The 15,534-nt window shown below is 41.4% G+C and overlaps 2 protein-coding genes across 12 annotated transcripts in view; one reads left to right on the top strand and one right to left on the bottom strand.

The window, feature by feature from the left end:
- The window catches only part of HIP1R (huntingtin interacting protein 1 related), a 297,989-nt gene extending 287,720 nt beyond the window's left edge, over positions 1-10,269 (top strand). For both annotated transcript variants that reach the window (XM_053368313.1, XM_053368314.1), the window contains exon 33: positions 10,257-10,269. The gene's annotated coding sequence lies outside the window, so the exon portion shown is untranslated. The remainder of the gene's footprint in view (positions 1-10,256) is intronic.
- The window catches only part of PITPNM2 (phosphatidylinositol transfer protein membrane associated 2), a 184,616-nt gene that overhangs the window by 108,920 nt on the left and 60,162 nt on the right, over positions 1-15,534 (bottom strand). The gene's annotated exons all lie outside the window — the stretch shown is intronic.

The following is a 15,534-nucleotide window of genomic DNA, read 5'->3' as shown; positions in this document are numbered from 1 at the left end:
TTTTAACTTGTCATTAATCAAAGGGTAAGTACTTCCTGAATTACACTTTGGAATGCAGCCCAAAACAACAGATTTATTTCCTAATAAATCACAGGGCTAGAACCATTACACAACATTGACAGAGATCTGAGATAAATTCCAAATTATGTGTTTCCCAAAGTAGGGACACACACACAAACACACAAGATCAGATCTCATCGGTCCTTAGTCACAATGCAGGAAAGTAAATTTGTGTTGCGGAGAGAGAAGTGCACAGTGAGAGCCAGTGTGGTGTAAAATGTTAGAACAGGGATAGCCTGTTCAGTGCTTCTTAGACACTAACTCCCATCAGTCCCAGTCAACATAACCAATGGATGGGGATGCTGGGAGATGTAGTTCAGCAACATTTGGAAGACACAATATTGGCTACTCACAGGTTAAGATGTTGGACTAGGTCTTGGTAGACCCACTCACCCATGAAGCTTACTGGTCCCTCACTCTCAGCCTAACCCACTTCATAATGTTGTTGAGAAGTCAAAATAGAGGGAAGGAAACCACCGCACACCATGAAAGGGGGCTCTATGTATTTAGAGTCTGGCGCTGTCCTGGGCAGGCCAGTCCATAAATTGTCTGTGTGGGGAAAAAATCAAATTCTCAAATTTTTAGCTTTCCTCTGCAAGTTTCTAGTCCTTACAGATATGAATTAAAACCTTAAAACATGTAGAAGCTGCTGGTGAGAAAAGGAGAAGAACTAAGCAGTACTTTTATTCATAGTTCCTTCTTCCTCCCCTTGGACAGCTGAAACAGAACCATGCAAATGTGTATAATCTAGATTAGTTTTGTTTGGGTTTACTCTCTTCCAGCACATCATATACAGTGGTACCTCAGGTTACATACGCTTCAGGTTACAGACTCCGCTAACCCAGAAATAGTACCTCGGATTAAGAACTCTGCTTCAGGATGAGAACAGAAATCGTGTGGCCGCGGTGTGGCAGCAGCAGGAGGCCCCATTAGCTAAAGTGGTACCTCAGGTTAAGAACAGTTTCAGGTTAAGAACGGCGCTCCGGAACAAATTACCAGAGGTACCACTGTACAGAGACCCATACACAACCTGAAAAAATTAGAGGAATGTGGCCATCAGTACTAAGCAACTCCTGAGTGCTTTCTTCTGTCCAACACTCATGCAAAAAAGGCATGGAGTTTGGGGTAACCTGGAGGGAAGTTAGTAGCAGGCAACACCAGGATTCCTTGGAATCTTTTTGAGAGACTCAGTAGAGGTGGTCACGCTTTTCCAATAAAGTAACTCACCCACCACCATCAATCTTTCCCTGCAATGCACACCTGTAGATTAATGCTGAAATTTTGCAGCGTACATCCTCAGTTCATGAGGGGTGAGGAAGAGACCTATTGGGGTTTGGTTAGTATTCCACTTGAAGAATTGTAAGAAGGCATTGATTTCCATTCTGCCCCATATTCATCACATGTAGAGCACTGTTTCTATTCCACTGCAGGGCATCTTCCAACAAAAACAGCATTGTTTGTTTCGCATAATGTCGCATAATTGTCTGCTGTGGCATAATGCTATGTAATTAATTGCATTATTCTGAACCATTCATGTCAGTGCAAATGGGGAGGGGGAATCGTCAATTACATATTGTTAAGTTTAGTTTGAGGACTGAAAACAACAGCAGCAAATGCTGATTATATTTGATTTTAAAAGGGTCTCACAATGGCAGAACGTTTGAAAACCACTGCCATAGGCCAGCTTACCCAAAGCCATAGTTGGTCACTGCAGAGGTGTCTTGGTGCACCACCAAAACAATGATCAATGATCAATCGCCTCACTGAACTTCACAGGCTTAGCTGTAAAGGGTTTTCTGTGCATCTCCTCTTGGTAGATGGTGTGAAAAGGCTTTTTAAAAAATTAAATCCCTGAAAGCTTTTATCAAAGTGTTATGCTTGATAATGGCATCCTCTCTCTTAAGGAGACCTGCTTGAGGAATGAAGGGTAAGCCAAGTTGTGCAAAGCAACAGCTTCAGCTTTTGGGAAGTCACAAAGTGAATCAAATTCCACACATGTCTGTTTTCATATTACACTGCAACATCTACAATCCACCTAACTATTCATTACCAACAACAATTCTTTATTGCATTCCAAGGACCAACTGTACAAAATTCAGTGCATTTAAAATACATTAAAAGCACACAAACTACTAGGACAGATCACAAGACTATGCTTGTTTCTGACTTTTGTCTAATACAAATTGATCCTGAACACCTCAGACAGAAACTTGGCAACGGCCAAAATCACAACTTGAATCTTATTGTCTAGTAGAAACTTGGCATAGAATTGAGCAGATTTAGCTGGTAGATTTGCCATTCGTGGATTAATCAAATGTTGTTGGGCATGCTTATGTAATCTGCAAGACAGGAGAATGTGCTTAAGGACTTAAGAAAAGTGGGAGAAGGAACCCATCCTCTCAAACATTTGAGGTATGATAAGTTACAGGATTTCAGCAAGAAGCTATAGGGCATGCACTGATTGAAAATAAAACAGTGCGTCCAACCCCAACCTTTGCAAACAATGTTGAAAGGATTGTGAGAAGAAATAATCATGAACGAACAATGAAAAGGATGCCTGGAGGGGCCCTCTGTTAGGGTGCTGGATGTACATGATGTAACTGCATAAACAAAAGTCTCAGTATAGCCCTGTGCTTTCGTCCTATGCCATTTGATCTGTTCCCAAGTATAGTTCCCTCACAACTTTCCATGTCACAGTAGCAGCCATGAAATAGGCAAAGATCAGATTGTTACACACCAGCCTTCACGGTTAATCGCATTAGCCTCAGAAGGCTGCAATCCCACTCAAAGTGACAAGTCAGTAATGGAGCGCATCATCTTGGGAGAAAAGTGTTCGCCTCTCCTTCCCCCCACCCTCTTCCCTACCCCCATTTGTTTCAGCACCTTTGCCAAGTGCTAAGTACTTGCAGCTCACAGAAGAAACCAGCACTTGCTGACAGCCCACAGTGCTTCATAGGAACACAGGGCCTGGATTCTGAGCAAGAAGTCAAGGAAATTACCCAGTTTAAGTATCTGGAAGACCTCCTCCTTCCTTCTTCTCTACTGGTTATTGACAGACAGACAGACAGACAGACAGACAGACAGACAGACAGATATAGATAACACCTCCGTCCTTACGGACCTTCCTGGACTTTACTTGCTGCGGAGGGGGCTGTAATGGTAATTCCACCACCCTCAGAATTGGCTGCCCAGGAAAGGAGCAAACAGTTCACATAAAGATAAACCAATACACCCCGCTGCCAAATCCACCAAAAGTATTTATGGCATGAAAACTGGAAGGGGGGAAGTCATTATGTGGTCACTCCCACACTTTAAAAAAAGCAAGAAAAGAAAACAAGGTCAAGTGGGAAATGGTGTACATAGGGAAGTGTGCAGGCCCTTGACCATTTTTGAGGTGAGAGCATAAAGCAAAGCAATACTTTTTTCCCACCTCAGTTTTTCATATTTGAAGAGCTGAGGGCTAAGGTTTTACGTTTGTGTTTGCTTGCTTGTTTACAGGGCATGTTTTTGGTCCCCAGAAAAGCTCTCAAACTGACTCGCAGAAAAAAATGAAAGTCAGCTAAAGCACAGTAAAAGCCAACAACAGAATAAAACATAACAGGATAATCCGTAAGGAACTTCTTCCAGTATTATAAACACTCCAAGGGCTGGAGTATGCATTATCGTTGCTCCATGGATGCCGCCCAAACCAACTCTGTGGTAATAGTTGCAAATAATCAGGGGTATCAAAACTGAAGAGGAGTGTGTGGGGAGGACTTGACCAATGTCACCGCTGGACAGAGTTTGCACACCAGGGAGACGCCATTTTTAGTGGCATCCCCGTGGCAACCGTAACACTGGCTCCAAGTCTTTTTCATTAAAGTGGTAATAAAACAAGCCTATCTTGTCTCCCTCAGAAGCTCTAAATAAATTAGCTGTCTAGCACTGCATGATAAACAACTCTTCCCCTCTTGTTTTCAAGACCTTGTTTCGTGCCTTTTTACTGCTTTTAAATTGCTGTTCTACCTGCCATCAGAAATCCCAGAGGAAATTTCCCTGGTGTGACTGACCCGGGAGGAAAACAGGTCTCTCAAAGCAACTCATCCCCCACTTCCTTCCCCCGACAAACTGACCCACAGAATTTCTCTGACAGACTCAACCTCCAGCAATAGAATAGAATTAGTCCACAGACCATATCAAAACTATAAAAAAACTACAATCATCACCAAAAATATGCATACAATTAAGCAATAAAAATCCTAAAAATAACAGGAAAAATACATGTCAGAATATGTTTATAACCTTCCACGCTGACCCACATAATTTATTTGACAGGCTAATCCACCAAGAGAACATTTCAGAACACGGCAAGGATAATCTCATTAAGATGCTCTTAATTAATATTCTCAAACATACCAATAATATTTGTATGCAAAATGGGCATGAATCAAATTCCTCACACATTGTGGGCCCACAAGCCCAAATGGGGGGGAAATAGTTTACAGCTCTTAGGAAATATGTTTATTTCTGAAGATTTAATTAAAGTGCTCTCATCCTACTTTGGAAGCAATTCAAACATGTTTCTTTTGGGGGCAGGGGTGCATTTGGACTTTTAAAGGGCATTAAAAAAAAGTGGAGGAAAGAACAATAGGCCATCAACTTAAAAGCAATAAAAACCACAGGAACCATGGGACTGGGGCAGGAAAAATATTACACTTATAATGAAGTGACACAGGTAATTTCTCAGACAGACAAGGTGAACCAAAGTGCTAAATTGTGCTTCAGAATGAAAACAGGCATTAAACCCCCTACCATTTAGGGTCTGTATAAACGGAGCCCCTTTAGGGGCTGTAAAAGAAAGGCTGCGGGAAGCTTGGAATGAAATCCTATAATTAGAGAATAAGAAGTTAACGATCATAAAAGCTACTAACAAAGTCTTAAATGTAAGACCAAAAGGCCAAGCTGAGAGTGGGAAGTATTGAAGGGGGAAAATAAAAGCTCTATATATAATTCTCTCACCTGTGTAATTCAAAGGTCAGGCTAATATTAGAAGGGTTTTTTCCAGAATGTTTAAGGTGCACGTTGATAGGGTGTGCTGCTCAACTCACAATCACAGACAATAGCAGAATGTCAGGCTTGTGAAATCTACCGGGTACTTTGTTTTCTCACTGGGATCCTGAGACCCACCAGCCGAGGGGAAGTGCAACAAAGGCCCAGGAGGCAGAATCTATTGCCCTCCTGAGTTAACGGGATGTACAGAAAAGCACAAATATACAACTGAGTTGCAGCAGGCCAGGGATTCCAACATCCTAATTTAGAAAAAAAATTGTTGCTGTTAAACAATTGGGATTCAGAAACCCTTGCTGATGCAAATCATCAAGATCTGCCTTCTGCCCAGCACCACATCAGGTTGGGCTAGGTTTTTTTGTAGTGTTTTCAAAAAACTTAATCTCCTGTGCAACTACAGACAAGACCGAGACAAAAGAACCACATAGACACACCTCCATCACATCACTTTAAAAACTCTAATGCAGGCAAAACATGTTTTCAGCCTGACCATGGCCTTATTTGGCTGTTGGGTCTTAAATTCACACATCTTCTCTATCTCTGCCCCAATTCCCTTTCTGACTCCTAGGTTTGGACAAACCACAGCTTGCAATCCCATCTCAATCAGCAAATTACAGTTTGCACTCATCCTCCAAACCACAACTTCCACTTCTGCTTTGGAGGGCTACCATAGTTTGGTGAGTTGGAATATAACAGCAAACCGTGGTTTGGAGATCAGGGAGAGAATCGAAACACACAAGGGGAAGAGGGGAACACACAAGCTCTAGGTCAGTCAAACCATGGCTTGCCATTACTCATGAACCAGTCCAACAGCTTTTATTGTACCCATTTTCAATAGCAAAAAAAGGCTAAGCTTTTGACTTAGAGGGGGGAAACCCTGCAATGAGCACAACTCGTGAAAGCAAGAGAAGTGAGATTCTGTATTAGCTTTGGTGGAGAGGGTGCTAAAAAAACCTGAAAAGAAATTTGCACCAATACAGGCAGCAGATTGCAGCAATCTACAGCAATTCAATTCAATTAACTTCTCCTCATACTGATCATAAGGCTTTATCAATGTTTCTCAAACTTGGGTCCCCAGGTGTTGTTGGACTACAATTCCCATCATCTCTAGCTAGTAGAACCAGTGGTCAGGGATGACAGAGGAGTTATAGTCTCAAAACATCTGGAGGGCCGAGGTTGAGGAAGCCTGCCCTGGAATGAGTTGTTTGCAGCTGCTTCCTCACCACACCTTACCCAAGCTCAGGAGTTGCTTTTCCACAATCAGCTGGTAACAGAATTAAGACAGTGGTTGCATATCACACTTAATATAATACTATATTCCCCATAGAAATTCAGGAGCGTCCGTCTTCATTTTGCAATTACTATCTTAAAAGATAAAATTAATGAGAAATTGCTCTGGCTGCAAGAAACTAAGACTAAAATCCCTGCCACCAACAACTCTCACAGGGAGCAGGAACTGACAAATTAAAGGCCAATTCATGAATGGCACAATCACAAAAGTAAACAGGAAGCCACTAACTAAAGAGGCATAATCCCCTCTAAAAGTAATGGGCAGAGGGAAGCTACTCATTAAAGGGACTGTCATGGAGACGTAGGGTCTTTTAAGTAAATTTCCTTTACTCTGAGTAAATGAAGTAGTGTGTTATGAGGGCAGGCATTTTTAAGGGGAACATAATGCTACATTAAGTGAAATAACCCTTTAAATTATCAGTGCAGATGACCTGTGGAAAAACAATACCTCAGCGGCATCAGAGGGCCCTAAGTCTGTTAGCTACATTAGTGTTCATAACTCATGAAATCATCGATTTCTCTCAAAATAGCATCACACAAATGATTAAGGCAAAATAAAAGCTGGAAACAACAGTACTCAGCAATAAACCCTAAGTAATATACATTAATAGGAAAGCTGCCAATAGGACAACTAGGACTTCCAAATACTTCCATTACTGCCAAATTAGTAATTTATAGTTCTTGGCTATGCCCAGTGTTCAATTACGTGAATCAGCACAATCGGGCACCAACATCCCCAAGTCTGACACAAAAGACCATACCAGGTACGAAAGTCACCCTTGTAGACAGAGACACTTCACTTGAAGTGGCCAGGGATTAACCTTGATTCAAGCCAGGCCTGCACAAGTTGTTATCTACCAAGTCAAATGCAGCCCATCAGTGACCAGCTGCAATCTGCCAAGAGTTTGACAACCTCCCTGATTCCACAATCTCAAGCAGACAGCAAAATCATAACATTCACCAACCCTTTTGCTGAGCTGCTCTGCACAAGAGGTGAACTGCATTTTATCACACAAGATGTACAGACCGGCCTTGTATATTCAATACATGTATGTATGTAATGCTATGTTGTCCATACAAATAGCTGGATTTGTCATTTTTTGTTTCTGTCCATTTTGGCTTCTCTACATAGCTCTTTTTTCCACCCTTAAGTTCAATTTACCCTATTTCTGCATCAATTTGCAATTTCCCCCTTAATGTTGGCACAAATATTTGTTTGCATTTTCATTCACATCTACCCTAATATATGCAATGTTGCCTAATATACATATTTTAGCAAGCAACTTTCCTTGACATAATGTAGTTTTGTACATTTTCACTAATATATGCACTTTTTAAGCACACAGTCACAGTACAAAATTTGGAGATGTGCAAATCTCAAAGGATTGGTGTGTTATGGTTCACTTGTTGATTTGGGCAGAGTGAATTACACAGGTTTGCATTAAAATGTTAACTGAATTAATTTATCCCCAATCCCTAGTTCTATTTTAACACTTTATTCATATATTTTAGCACTCATGACAATAGCTTTATTCAGGCAACAAACCATTTGATGGTTTATTGTTCCAGGAATGAGCTGCAGCAAGCTTTACATGTCAACACCCTCTTCTCCCCTCTCCTCCTCCGGTGTGGCCAAGAACCATTTTTTTCTAGTTTAGAATTATAGCAGTTAAGCATTGCACCTGAACCTGGATAAACTGTGGTTAGTTTTAACTACGGTTAAATTGAATAGAAGATTTCACTTCCCATTTCTGTCAACTAAAGTTAAACATTGTGTCGCAGCCCTAAGCTCTGGTGAATCTTTGAAACAAGCATTGAAACAAGCCAGCTTCATAAACTATGGTGAAACAGGCTTGATCTGTTCCTCATGGTGGCATCAGAGGAAAAGATGGGAGACAGCACAAGCCTGAGGTCTGTGCACATAACATTAAATCATTGTTTCTCATTATGTTCTAACTGGGCATAGAGCTTCCACATCTGAAATCTATGAGTCAACAAGACCCTGGTTCATTTCTCACCTCTGCCACAAATTCATACAGTAGATAGAATCAGGCCCTTGGTCCAGCTAGCTCAGCATCATTACTAGTAGCAGCTTTGCTCCTCCTCCCTGGGGAATGAACTTGGTATCTTTTGAATGCAAACATGTGCTCAATATCTCTAAGCTATGGCTCTCCTTCTCCCAGGGCTGCACTGTAAACTTAGACAAGCCAGTCTCTCCCAACTTCAGTCCCCACTCTGCAACACAGAACAATGCCTCCCTTCAAATATTGTTCTAAGGATTGCTGACTTAATGTATGTGGAGTCCTTTGAATAATCAAATTAATATTGAATATTTTTATTATGAAAGCTCATTGATTGTAACAGACAGAAGAGTCAAATTTCAAAGGAGCAAGTTGATGAATCACAAGGATTATAACCACCTTTTCAAAATTAGCAAACAGGTTCTAGTACAGGAGAAGAGAAAGTACAGGAAGAGAGGATGAAGCATTTTACAGTCTTTCTCTTTCCCTTACATGCACACAAGGAGCGCAACTATCAGCACTATTGGAAGAGATGGTGTAATAATTAATAGAGAAAAAACAATACATTATGAAGGTTTCCTAAACAAGACAAAACAAACAACTCCCCATTTAGGCAGGGGTTACGTTCCGAGGCACACACATTTAAGTGAAATTGCATATATTGCAAACACCGTTGAAAAAGCCTGCAAAAAGCCTGCAAATGCTTGAAAACCCCTTTTAAAAACCAGCAGCACTTACCAGACTCCCTCCAAACTTCCTTGCTCAAACTCCAACTTTCAACAGGCCTCAAAGGCTCCTGGGATTGCACTTGCAATGACTTGTGGGATTGCTAGGCGCTGTTTTCACACCATTTTTGCTGTTTCCGTGCTCTTTTGGGGGCTGTTTTTGCCCGTTTAAGTGCCACTTCCAGGTTCGCAGTGATGTGTGTGTGTGTGCACGCGCAGTCACGTGTGATTTGAACACGCATTAATGTGTTGTTGCCTGTATATGTTGCTGTTGGGACATCAGAGTAGTTTGGATAATCAAGAGTTCATCAAGAAGAAGAAGAAGAACAGAGAGCCACAAACAGCTGTCTGCTTTTCAAAGATTGGAAGATGGTGAATGTTTAGGGCTGGGATATATATCAATATATCACCCCAAACTGGTTTGATGTGCATATTGTGATATTGGTTTCATAATTTTTGATCTGGCACTATATTGTGAATCATGATGTGTGGGGGTGCCAACCTGAATTTTTAGTGCTGCCTTGATATAATCTTTTTGAGTGCCCTTGGTGGCATTTTTGGTCCTAACATAAGGCTCTGCAGATGGTGAGAGGTGCTTCTGTGTTGGCGATGGGGGGTAAATTCAATTCACATTTAAAGGCAAACTTCCTAAATTTGCACTTTACAAAACAAGTACATGAGCCAAAGGGCGATTGTCTTTCGAAATCCTTCAAACTCTGCCATGCAGTTCTCCAGTCAAATCATGTGTACCGAAATGCACACACACACACACACACACACACACACACACACACATGAGAGAGAGAGAGAGGGAGTATACACACTGCACTGCACTGTAGAATGGTGTGTTTCATTGTCAACCCTGCTATGAAATTAGAATGGAACAGCCTGAGGGGCTGGTGCTTCAAAAACAGTTGGAGGCTGGAGCTGTTACATTTGCATTGTGTTGCGTTACTGCAAACTCACTCTGTATTAAAAACAAAAACAAAAACCCTTGTTTGACTCAAAAGAAGTGATGAAATGCATTACAGATGCAGTACTGGTATGTGGCCTCTGAATCTGCTATCAAAAATGTGAAGATGTTTATCCGAGTTGCAAAGAATTTTAGCGAAAGCCAGCAAAGGGCGAGGCAAGGTGAGCACGTGTCCAGCTGAGGAAAAACTCTGGGCCATTAAGGTACAGAAGGGAACAACACCATTTGACTTGGCCCCGATGCTTTGCACAGTTTCACAGCAATCTGTGTAAATCCAACGTCACCATCCAGGAACATTTTCTCCATCCAATTAGTAACCCCTGCACACAGAATTAGGAAATTGCAGGGAGGTCCAATAACAGAAGAAAACACTGAAAAACTACACGAAGAGACCGAAACCTACAAAGTGCAATTGTTTAGACACAAGAATCACAGCTTCAAGAGCACACTAAAAGAAGCAAATGCATTTATGGGTCTTAATCTTTTTTGTGCTGTTAGATGAAGTCTGACGTCACCTTCTGAATTTAAGAGCTCATTAGGAGGCCGACATCAATTACAGCAGAAGGATGGACACGGGCCATATGCCATATAGCCATGCTGTAGCTATTAAATCTCGCTACAGGTCACAGGGCAGTCAAATACCTACTTGCAGCAGAAGAGAAAAAGAAATACATTCCTAAAAACCAGTTTTTAATTGAAACCCACAAACAGGAGCTCTTATTTCTTCCACCAACATTAATGGAAAAAGAATATTGAATTTTGGCCTTTTCTGCCATATTAAATGTGGCAGCCGCACACACTCCCCTTGTAATGTTCCCAGCTCCACATTGGCATTTTAAAACTTTAATGGCAGCAAACGCTGCAGCTAAATAGCCACTAGAAAATTAACATAGAGAGTTATTCCATGCCTGAGAAAAGAAATGAAACAAAAACCGAGTGATGGGTGCTCCAAGCCTGCTTTATATAAGCGACACAGTCACGAATCGGGTTGGTGAGCGGTGAGGATAATCAAATAAGATTTAATCTCCACACAGAATAGCTGCTTTAAAGAAGTCCACACATTTTCCTACAACAGGAATGGGATGCACTAGTAGCATAGCCAATCCGAACCTTTTTGCTGCCTGTGACATAGTCAGTTGACGTTTAATGACAAACGCACCCAATCTGCACTTTTGGAAACAGTATGCAAACTGAAATGCAGCCATCCTTCAAACTGTTCACTTCTCTGCGTTCTCCAGTCAAGTAATGTTTAGAAAAATCACACATTCCGCAGCTTCCTGCTGAAATTGTGTAACTTTTCATATGGCAAATGTGCTGGGGTTGTTGGTGCTTTTTTGTCCTGCTTTTGTTTCGTTACAGCACTCCAGGCGGCAGTAATGCAGGAACACTGGGGAAGAATCTCAGAACAACTAATAAAGCAGAATGATGTGTGGTCCATTATAAATCCAATACTAACACACTGTTAGGGGTCAGGAACATGTTGCAGAATATACCATGTTTTTTTAAAAAAACCACACAGTCTGGAGGGTCTCAGAATCTGTTCACGTGCCCTAATTCTTTCCCTTCGAACTTCCCTGTCTCCGCCTTCCTCTTCTCTTTTCTCTCCATCATTCTCTTTCTCTATCGTACTCCTGACCCACGCCCTTCTGAAACATGAAGCTAAAAATACCTGGTTAAATATATACGTGAACAACATTGAAAAAGAAGGAAGGTAGGGAGAGCTGAAAATAGTCCACAACAAAGCAGCAGGGAAGGAATCTGCTGTAAATAGACACTGCAAAAACTCAAAAGGACATATTTGAAGAGGGTGCGTTGGCAGCTATGAGATGGCGAGCCTGACAATCAAATAATTGCCAAAATTACTGTTATACAATAATTGATCCTTGGAAGATTAGATTTTTCAAGGGCCAGCTGTGGAGAACTGGAAAGATATATGAATTTCTCAGAAATGCCAATTTATAACTGAGGCTTCGGTGTTATGAGTTTGGCCTTTGGTAGACTTTTAAACAAGATTAACTGTTCCTGAAATAACAGGAAACGCTCTGTCTAGGGGTTTCCTCCACCAACCCCATTATTACGTCCATTGTTTCTCCCCTATCACCACCATCCACACACCTGCCAAAGGTATCTTTGGGGAGGCAGCACTTTCCAAAACAATATGCAAATCAAAACACACTCATCCTTTGAAATTCGTCCTCCTCTGAATTTTGCAATGCAGTTCGCCAGCCAAGCAAATAACTACAGAAATGTATATACTGGGGGTAAAGTCGGCAAAGAAATCCACATATTTGTGAAAACTGTATACTTACAGTTTTCTGAACACCACCAGTTTCAGTCTGAACACCACCAAAATGCTGAACACCCTCCATGGTCCACCTGTTCTGTGTCCATTGTGGGCATTTGAAAAGGACTGTCAAGCTATCACTTGACACTTCCCAGTCTTTGAAAAGAAGAAAGATGTTTGTGGCTCTCTGCTCTTCTTCTTCACTAATATCATTCTCTTTTTATTCTGATGTCCCAAAAACACCACATAGAGAAACTTGTGCTGTATATGGCTTGGTTAAGGAAACCTTCATAATGTAATGATTTTTCTGTGAAAAAGAAAAAAAAACCCTTTTCGCAACCTAGGAACCATAGCCTACCATGAGCAAACCTTGGCTATAGCTCATGGATACTGGGGAGAAAGCTTAACCGCAGGTCTTGGTTCGGACAACACACTTAGCTCAGCTTGCGTGGTCTTGTTAAGGCAAAGTTTGGCTTAGAGTGTAAAGTCAAGAGGACACTGATTGACACTGCTACCATTTTTTCAAGATGATAGACATGGGAATGTTGTGTTGTTACTCCCAAACAAACACATCTAAAAACTTCAGTTTGGTAGCAAAACTTATTGTGTTGAGTTTATTTTTTTTAGTCAAGAAAGCCAAAAGAAGCAATAGCACTCTGCTAAAAACATGCCTTGTAACAGTGCAAATGGTGTACAATTAAAAAAAGAAAGAACATACCATAAAATATGTTTTCCCTTCTGTCTCTATATATAATAGGGAAAGGATATTTTGGCTGTCTTTTGTCTTGGAGATGCAAGACAGAAAAGCATTATGCAGCCAATAATAGCCCTTTAATTGTCAACAGGTGCAAAGTAAATACTTATTATACCTATTATTTCCCTTTGTCTGAGGTTGCTCTGAAAAAGCACTAAGAAGAAAAATGGATGTGCACGTAACACAGATAAGAGAGTTCTGTAGATTCCGAGGCTGATCAAAGTTTTCAGTAAAAGAGTTTTACAGGTATCAATTCTCATCCCTATGTGGTCACCTTGAGGAAGTTCTTACTCTCCCAGGAAAGTGTCTGTTTACAGTGGTACCTCAGGTTAAGTACTTAATTCGTTCCGGAGGTCCGTACTTAACCTGAAACTGTTCTTAACCTGAAGCACCACTTTAGCTAATGGGGCCTCCTGCTGCTGCCGCACTGCCGCCGCGCAATTTCTGTTCTCATCCTGAAGCAAAGTTCTTAACCTGAAGTACTATTTCTGAGTTAGCGGAGTCTGTAACCTGAAGCGTATGTAACCTGAAACGTATGTAACCTGAGGTACCACACTGTACAAGCCTGTAATAACTTTTGAATCTTCACTGGGTAAAGCTTTCTGTCAACAGTATCACATGAAAGGCTTTGTATGAATTAGAATCTTCAGAAATATGCTTCTGGAGGTTTATAGCAGGAGTAGTCAATGTGGTGCCCTCCAGCCAGCATGGCTAATGGTCAGGGGTGCTGGGATTTGCAAAACATCTGGATGACACTGAGTTGGCTAACCCTGATTTAGAGGGTGGTGTATGTTTCTTTGTTTGTTTGTTTAATTTGCTTTGCCCAGCACCCTTCAAGACTGATTTCTCAGCTAGGCAAAATAAATGTGGGGAAGAGAACGCTCCAATTATTAAATCACTGAGGGTAATGAATGCTCACATAATTTAATTGGTGTTTCAATGCAAGGGCCCAATTTCGCTGCAGTGGTCTAAATGTTTCATATCTGTGTCTTCATGCCTGACATTAACAGATTAGCAACACCACATCCATTCACTACACAACACTTCTCCCAGTTTGTCTCAAGAATAACTATTGAGAATAAAAGCATTCAAAAATGATCAAGTGAAAACGAAAAGAAGCATCTCGTAGCAACTGAGACCAGACTTCCAAATCAGTTTCCAATATGGTTTCAGATCCTGCAGATTCCTCATTTCCTTTTCAACAGTGTGTTCAACTTCTCTCTCTTTCTCTCCCCCCCCCCCCCGCTTTCTTTGTTCTGTAAACCATGATTTGGTGTCACTACTGCTGCAAATCACTATCTACACCAGCACTGACATGAAATCCAGACTCTAATAGCTTCTAAATAATTTATAGGCTTCCAGAATATGTTCCGGCTGTGAAGCAAGGCAAGAGGCACTGTGAGGACTGAGACAACATGGCGCTCTGCTTCTGGTTGCTGTACAAAACAAGGAACATTCATCTGAAAACATAGATGCAGAGAAGTCAAAGCATGCATCTGCAAGGGCGTGTCTGCTTGTCTTCTGCCTTGCTCGAAATTAAGAAACAGCGCTTCCCTCCCACACAGAAACCTGTATTTTTTATTTAAGTCTCAGACAGTTTCACTGTTGCCCTATCAGGCATGCAAATGGCTAAGGAACCAGCATGGCTCCAGGGCCAGACTGGACGTGACTAGAGAGACAGAGCAGCTCTATCTTTCTAGGAACATCTAGTTCTGCCTGAATTGGTGCATCTAAGCTCAGCTGAAACAAGGAAGAGGTAATGAAGAATCAGTACAGATACAGAGTGCACCCTCGTCTCCCCATTAGGGTGAGCTCATCCTTCCTTCTTTCATTCACTGAAGATGCTCATATTAGCCTTTAAACCTCTAAACCATTTGGGACCAGGTTATCTGCCTCCATCCATACAAGCCTGCTCAAGCTTAAAGTTCAGCATCTGTGATCCTGCTCTCTGGTCCATCATTGAGAGCCGCCAGATGAGAGAGAACAAGGCACAGGGCCTTTACTGTGGTGGCTCCACATCTCTGGAATAACCTCCCCAGACAAGTACATATGGCTTCCTCTTTGCAGGCTTTTAGGAAGACTTTAAAGACTTCTTTATTTCAACCTGCATTTGGTTAATTTTAGTGAACTGTGCTTTTTAATGAGTCTTTATCTGCTGTTTGTCATTTGTCATTTAATTATCCCTGTATTATTTAATATAGTTTGGGGGGTTGTGGCTTGATTATTTGCGGAAGGAAGGATGAACAAGGATAGGCTTATAAATTAGTACAGAGGTGAAAAAGAAATAAATAAAACCACACGCAATGAGAACATTGATCTGGACGCAGCCTTGGGAAAACCTCCTCTTCCAAAGGCCTCTCTCCATTAATCACTGGATAACA

This window comes from Podarcis raffonei, chromosome 16 (assembly GCF_027172205.1).
Source record: "Podarcis raffonei isolate rPodRaf1 chromosome 16, rPodRaf1.pri, whole genome shotgun sequence".
Classification (NCBI taxonomy): domain Eukaryota; kingdom Metazoa; phylum Chordata; class Lepidosauria; order Squamata; family Lacertidae; genus Podarcis; species Podarcis raffonei.
Note: the sequence above shows the minus strand (reverse complement) of the source record. Positions and strands in the feature narration are given on the sequence as shown.